The sequence below is a fragment of the Suricata suricatta genome, chromosome 2, assembly GCF_006229205.1.
Source record: "Suricata suricatta isolate VVHF042 chromosome 2, meerkat_22Aug2017_6uvM2_HiC, whole genome shotgun sequence".
In the NCBI taxonomy this organism is placed as follows: Eukaryota; Metazoa; Chordata; class Mammalia; order Carnivora; family Herpestidae; genus Suricata; species Suricata suricatta.
Window position 1 is genome coordinate 6,299,570 of NC_043701.1, and position 7,140 is coordinate 6,306,709.

General features: G+C 44.8%; 2 non-coding genes across 2 annotated transcripts; both read left to right on the forward strand.

Annotated features, from left to right (window-relative positions):
* The first annotated feature begins 1,972 nt into the window (after positions 1-1,972).
* TRNAC-GCA lies at positions 1,973-2,044 on the forward strand. The gene has a single exon. It is a non-coding gene; the product is annotated as a tRNA-Cys (tRNA).
* Positions 2,045-6,186: 4,142 nt separating this feature from the next.
* TRNAC-GCA lies at positions 6,187-6,258 on the forward strand. Its single transcript has one exon. It is a non-coding gene; the product is annotated as a tRNA-Cys (tRNA).
* The last annotated feature ends 882 nt before the right edge of the window (positions 6,259-7,140 follow it).

The window sequence follows — 7,140 nt, forward strand, 5'->3', positions numbered from 1 at the left end:
TCTTATAGTACTATAAAATACATCTTTTAATGTTTATTTATTTTTGAGAAGCAGAGCGTGAGTGGGGGAGGAACAAAGAGAGAGAGGGAGACAAAGAATCTGAAAATGACTCCAGGCTTTGAGCTGTCAGCACAGAGCCCGATTTAGGGCTCGAACTAACGGATTGCGAGATCGTGGCCTGAACCCAAGTAGACCCACAATCGACTGAGCCATCCAGGCAGGCCTAAAATACATATTTCTTAGATATGAAAAAAAACCCCTCCAACCTAGAATTCTAAACCCAGGAAAACTGATATTTAAGCATGAAGGCAAAGAAAGGGCTTGTCAGATGGGCAGGAGCTGAGCACGTGTATTAGAGCAGAACCCCACCACCTGCAGCTGACAGAGAAACATGAACCCTGGGGAGAAACAGGGACATGAAAAGTCCATGGGTGACTCTCCAGGGGTCTCTGTAGTCTCCTCCCTGAGCCAGCACCACATACCTGATCGCCGCACTCAGAGATCCAAATGGCTTCTCCAACCAAACACAGAAGGAAGCGAGTAATCAGTTCTCACTCCTAACCAGCTCCCCGTGGCACCCTTGTCGCCCACAGAAGTGGAAGGACCCCCGGGGGGCCGGGGCCAAACACCTGCCAGCCACTGTTGGGTCCCCTATTTCTTTGCCAAAGCCAGCAGCAAGCCTTGTCGGCTCCGCTGTGAGACGTGACTGCATCTGAACATCCTCCTGGCTCACCACCAGGGCCTGCGGTCAAAGTCCCGGGTCTGTCGCTCAGCTGACCCGTCCTGATACTCTCACAGGTCTCTCCCTTCCGTGCTCCCCTTACTGCCATTTCCACCCAGACCATTGTTCTGACATGAGGGAGATCATGTCTCCTGCTCTGCGCGGTAGCTAACATCTCCTGAGAACAAAATCCAAGTGCATGCAATGGCCTATGGGACCTGTAGGACCTGTCCCTGGCCGCATCCTCTCCTGAGCCCTTCCTTTTCTGCTTCCAGCCACACACACTCTCTCAAAACTAATAAATTAAGAAATAATTAAAAGAAAACTTTAAATAAAGTGTTAAGAACCACTGGTCTAGAGGAGACGTCAGAAGATTAGCAGTTTGACCAATGACTTGGGTTTCAATCCTTGTTTGGCTGATCCTGGGGCCTGAGCCTGAATTCCAAACCCATTCCTTTCTTGGGTGTTGCAGTTCCCGAGTCTGCCTGCAGATGGCGCCAGAGGAAGCCGGGCTAGATCTGTGGCAGGTGTTTCTCAAAGTGGAACTCCTGACCATCCACAAGGAGCTTGTTCCTAACCCGGGATCACATCTGCATGTTTCATAAGCTCTCAGGATGATTCCTGGGTGCAGAGAGTTGAGATCACCCCAGGGGTGTAGTCCATGCACCACGTCACGTCCTGGGGTGGCCCATCAGCTTTCCCCGTGGGGTCTTGGAGCTGAGGGGCACATCCATGCTCCATGATGTCTACATTCTATTCCCTCTGATGGCCTCTGGTCTGTGTCAACCTATTCATATGCGTCCAATTATATGGCCTTTACATTTTTTGACTGACAGCAGGTGGGGACAAGAAGAAGACAAGCAGCTCAGTAGTTTAGGGACAGGGTTCTAAACGCAAAGTGAGGAAGAGTGCATCGAGGTTCTGATCCTATTGATGAAGGGCTTTCTGTGCCAGGAAGACTAGTCATCTTGAGTCTCTGGAATCACATGCCCACTGTGACTGGTACAGTCTAGTGACTCTGGAGCCCCTTCTGGCTATAAATGTCAGTGTCAGTGCTTTTCCAGAAAATGCTGGGAGGCAGGTACAGGGACAGCAAACTGTTGCTTGTTTTGGGTCAGACATAAAACTGTAGTGCGGAAGGCTGGCTAGCTGCCAGGACACCCAGCCAGGGAACATTTGTGGTGAAAGTTTATAGGGATGGCGGGTATGGCTGCACAGGTAAAAGGGATTACTAGGCCTATACCTACATCAGGGGGTATAGCTCAGGGGTAGAGCATTTGACTGCAGATCAAGAGGTCCCTGGTTCAAATCCAGGTGCCCCCTGCTGTCTCTCACTTTTGTCCACTGGAAGCTGCTATGAAAGATTCAGCTCCTTCCCATATACTGAGCCTCAGGATAATGCGACTTTCCAAATCTGGAGAAAAAAACCAGGGATGACTTCAAACCTTGTCACTGAGCACCACAGCCCTAAGTCATAGGTTCCTCTGATTCTGACTTCATATTTCACTTTCCTTGGGTCTTGTTCCATATAGGCCTAGGATTCTTTCTTCTATGTGTTTTCATTGCTCCAGGCAGTGGTATGCTGGATAATCCTATACAGTCAGCTCTGGGTCGAAGAGCATTGCTCATCTTTATGTTTTCCAGTTTCATGGTATAAATAGTCTTAGCATGGCCAATTTCAAGTTACAAGATCACTGAACATGGACTTGGAAAGGTATGCCAACAAGTGACTCTCTGGTGCAAGTCAGCTCTAGCACACCACTGTCCCTAATCTCTCTTCCTCAGCGAGGCAGGGATGGGCTCTTTGAGCCCTCCTCTGTCCTCACCATGCTCACTAACATCAGAGCAGTGGCTGATACCCATGTGACCAGCCATGGAATCATCCCTTCACTCAAGACATGTTGGATCCCTACTCGAGTCCAGACACAGGGAAGACAGAGCTCAGCAACAACTATGTGTGGTGAGTAGAACAGTCAAATGAGGAAATGGTCAACTGAATAATAAGAATGGCTAAACAAAGGAGGTAATATTATGTTATTTTTTTAAGAGAGTGCTGTTTTAAAATAAAAAAATTTCTGTTACCAGAAATATGCTAGACGAGACCATATAAAATTCCTCCTCCCTCAAAGCACCCAGAAATGCAAGAGAAAATATAACAAATGCCGACTCATAAGTATTGCTGAGCAGCCTTGACAATATCAGCGATGAACTAAATTTCTGACCACGGGAATGCCCACGGCTGCTGTTAGAAGCCCAGGTGTTGAGTTTTAACAGCCATGTAACTCCAGGAAGTTGGGGCTAGACGTAGAATCGCCTCCTCCATGTACAGGCAGACTTTCAGAGACTCACACCCTTAGAAAAGGGCGGGTTAGTAAGACACCAGCATAAGCAGACAAGAGGTCTTCTTTTGTCAGGGGGGAAGGGGTAATTTTCCTGAAAATTCATAACTACGAGGTATCCTCGTTAGAACGTTGAATTTACACTACCTGCGTGGCTCAGAAATTCCCCAAGCTAAAAGGCAACAGAACAAATGTGCCCAGGCTAACACTGTTCTGGAAGACTGAGAAGCAGCACACGCAAACTCTGAAGGCACAGCAGCAAACCAGGCCCCACAGAATTCCCATGGATGAAAACTGGCTTAACATGGGCTCACAACTCAAAATGATAAAATATACAAGGAATCGCCAACCATGAGTCAAAGCCATCAGACAAAATAAATGATGTCAGAGAAGAGAATGATCACATAGATGCTATGAAGTAAGTATGGTGAAAATTTCTAAAGATACAGGAAATTGAATATATGGGAATACGGTACTTTTAAAAAAATGAAGCAGACTCATGCAAAATGAAAAATATTATAACTAATTAGTAGTATAATAGTGCATTAGATAGAGAGAGTATAGCTTTGTGAGTGAAATAGAATATAAATCTTAAAAGACTAACAAGAGTGAAGCAGAAAGGTCTATGAAAAATGCAAAATAAAAAAGAGTGGCCAAGAGAGGTGCAGAATAGATTAAGAGTTCTGTCAATGTGAAAGATGAATTCTGCAAGTATAAATATTAATAAAGGAGAGGCAAAATTAAACAATACGAGATCTGAGAAATTTCCAAACTTGTACAAAAACGTCAGATCTAGGAATGAGTTCTGAAAATGATAAATCCACACCCAGGCATATTGCAGTGAAACTTCATAATACCATAGACAAAGGGATGATCTAAAAAGTGGCCAAAGATAAAAGACAAATCATGTAGAAAGGAATGAAGAATGACAGCAGACTTCTCAACAGAAGCAATGGTGCGTAGAAGACAATGGAATAAATTATTACAAGTCAAAGACTGTGATTGACGTTAGAATTCTCTCTTCAGCTCAACTGTCTTTCAGCTGTGGAGGAACTATAACTGGAGGCACTTAATTCTCAGATATCCTTGCTGAGAGAACTTTAGGACTTGGGATTCAGAATGAACGCGGAACCCAGATGGAGGGAGAAAGAGGCAAGAGAAAAAATAGTGAACAAAGATACCAGTGAACACACTGGTAAATCTAAATAGCACAGGTTACACAAGACAAAACTGAGTTGGAGGGTGCTTCAGGAACTCACTAAAGAAAATAATAATTAAGAGTAGACAAGGCAAGGATGTGATTGAATAAAAACATTAAAGTCCTTCTATTGTGTGAAAGGAGGGTGGAAATGCTAGTGAATGTTAGACTATATCAATACAGGTGCTGTGTGTGTAAACATGTGAAGCGTACCCCCTAACAGTCTAGGGGTTTATTTAGTCTTCCTAACACTAAATTAAAGTCTTAAAGGACCAAAATAAATAAATAGTAGAAAGAGGTGAATCAATGTGAGTTCATCAAAGATGAGGAACGAAAAGTGATCAATCCAAAGGAAGAATGAAAAGAAAGGCATAGAAAATACATATAAATAAATATATATATATTTATATACAGATAAAAGGATGGGAAATATGTATCCAACAAATAGTAATCAAAATAAAGTTAGTTTCATTATATCATTATCAGATGCAATGAACTATAGACGAAAAGTATTTTTAGGGCAACAAGTATTACTTCATAATAATCAAATGGTCTGTCCCAGGGAAATACAATTGTATACTGTATACCCAGTGTCAAAATACATGAAGCAAAAAGTGTCAGAAATACAGGAAAAAATTGACACATGCACAACATTAAATGCATATTAATACAGCTTTCTTGAGCCCTCCACAGGAAATCAGCCCAATGAAAAAATCAGCCTAATTAATAGGTGGGGGGAAACCACAGACATGGTCCATGGTGACCAGCAAAGAAAACCCTCCAGAGTGCACCAGGATTTGAACCGGGGACCTCTTGATCAGCAGTCTACTGCTCTGCGCGGTAGCTAACCGCTCTCCTGAGAACAAAATCCAAGTGCATGCTACAGCCTATGGGACCTGTAGGACCTGTCCCTGGCCACGTCCTCTCCTGAGCCCTTCCTTTTCTGCTTCCAGCCTCACACACTCTCTCAAAATTAATAAATTAAGAAATAAATTTTTAAAAACTTTAATTAAAGTCTTAAGAACCACTGGACTAGTGGAGACTTCAGAAGATGAGCAGTTTAACCAACAACTTGGGTTTTAATCCTGGCTTGCCTGATCCTTGGCAGGGGCTGGATTTCCAAACCCATTCCTCTCTTGGGGGAAGCTGTACCGGAGTCTGACAGCCGATGGCAACAAAGGAAACTGGGCTAAATCTGTGGCATGTATTTCTCAAAGTGGACATTCTGACTGACCCCAAGAGCTTATTCGTAACCCGAGATCACATCTGCATGTTTGATAAGCGCCAAGATGATTCCTGGGTGAAGAGAGCCGAGACCGTCCAAAGGGATGTTGTCCATGCACCACATCAAGTCCTGAGGTGGCCCATCAGCTTTCCCCCTGTGGTCTTGGAGCTGAGGGGCACATCCATGCTCTATGATGTCTACATTCTATTGCCTCTGATGGCCTCAGGTCTGTGCAAATATACTCATATGAGTCCAATTATATGGCCTTTACATTTTTTTGACTGACAGCAGGTGGGGACAAGAGGAAGACAAGTGGCTCAGTGGTTTAGGGACAGGTTCTAAACCCAAAGTCAGGAAAAGTGGATCGAGGTTCTGATCCTATTAATGAAGGGCTTTCTGTGGAAGGAAGACTAGTCATCTTGAGTTTCTGGAATCACATGCCCACTGTGAATAGCACAGACCAATGACTCTGGAGTCCCTCTGGCTATAAAAGTCAGTGTCAGTGCTTTTCCAGAAAATCCTGGGAGGCAGGTATAGGAATGGCTAACTGCTGCTTGCTTTGGGTCAGGGACATAAAACTGTAGTGCGGAAGGCTGGCTAGCTGCCAGGAGGCCCAGCCAGGGAACATCTGGGGTGAAAGTTTATAGGGATGGCGGGTGTGGCTGCACTGGTAAAAGGGATTACTAGGTCTACACCTACATCAGGGGGTGTAGCTCAGGGGTAGAGCATTTGACTGCAGATCAAGAGGTCCCTGGTTCAAATCCAGGTGCCCCCTGCTGTCTCTCACTTTTGTCCATGGAAGCTGCTATGAAAGATTTGGGTCCTTTACTTTATACTGAGCCTCAGGATATCATGACTTTCCAAATCTGGAGAAAAAAAATCAGGGATGACTTCAAACCTTGCCACTGAGCATCACAGCCCTAAGTCATAGGTTCCTCTGATTCTGACTTCATATTTCACTTTCCATAGGTCTTGCTCCATACAGGCCTAGGATTCTTTCTTCTACATGTTTTCGCTGCTGCAGTCAGTGGTATGCTGGTAAATACTATCCAATAAGTTCTTGGTCGAAGTGCATTGCTGATTTTTAGCGTTTTCCAGTTTCATGGTATAAATAGTCTTACCATGGCCAATTTCAGGCTACAAACATAAGATCACTGAACATGGATTTGGGAAGATATGCCAACTAGTGACTCTCTGGTGCAAGTCAGCTCTAGCACACCACTGTCCCTAATCTCTCTTCCCCCAAGAGGCATGGATGGGCTCTTTGAGCCCTCCTCCATCCTCACCATGCTCACTGACATCAGAGCAGTGGCTGATACCCATTTGACCAGCCATGGAATCATCCCTTCACTCAAGACATGCTGGATCCCTACTCGAGTCCAGACACAGGGAAGAGGAGCTCAGCAACAACCATGTTGGTGAGTAGAACAGTCAAATGAGGAAATGGTCAACTGAACGATAAGAATGGCTGAACAGGGGCGCCTGGGTGGCTCAGTCAGGTAAGATTCCACCTTCATCTCAGGTCATGATCTCAGAGTTCATGGGTTCAAGCCCAATGTCTCGCTCTGTGCTGACACCTAGCTCAGAGCCTGGAGCCTCCTTCAGATTCTGTGTCTCCCTCTCTCTCCCACCCTCTCCTATTCGTAAAGTCTATGTC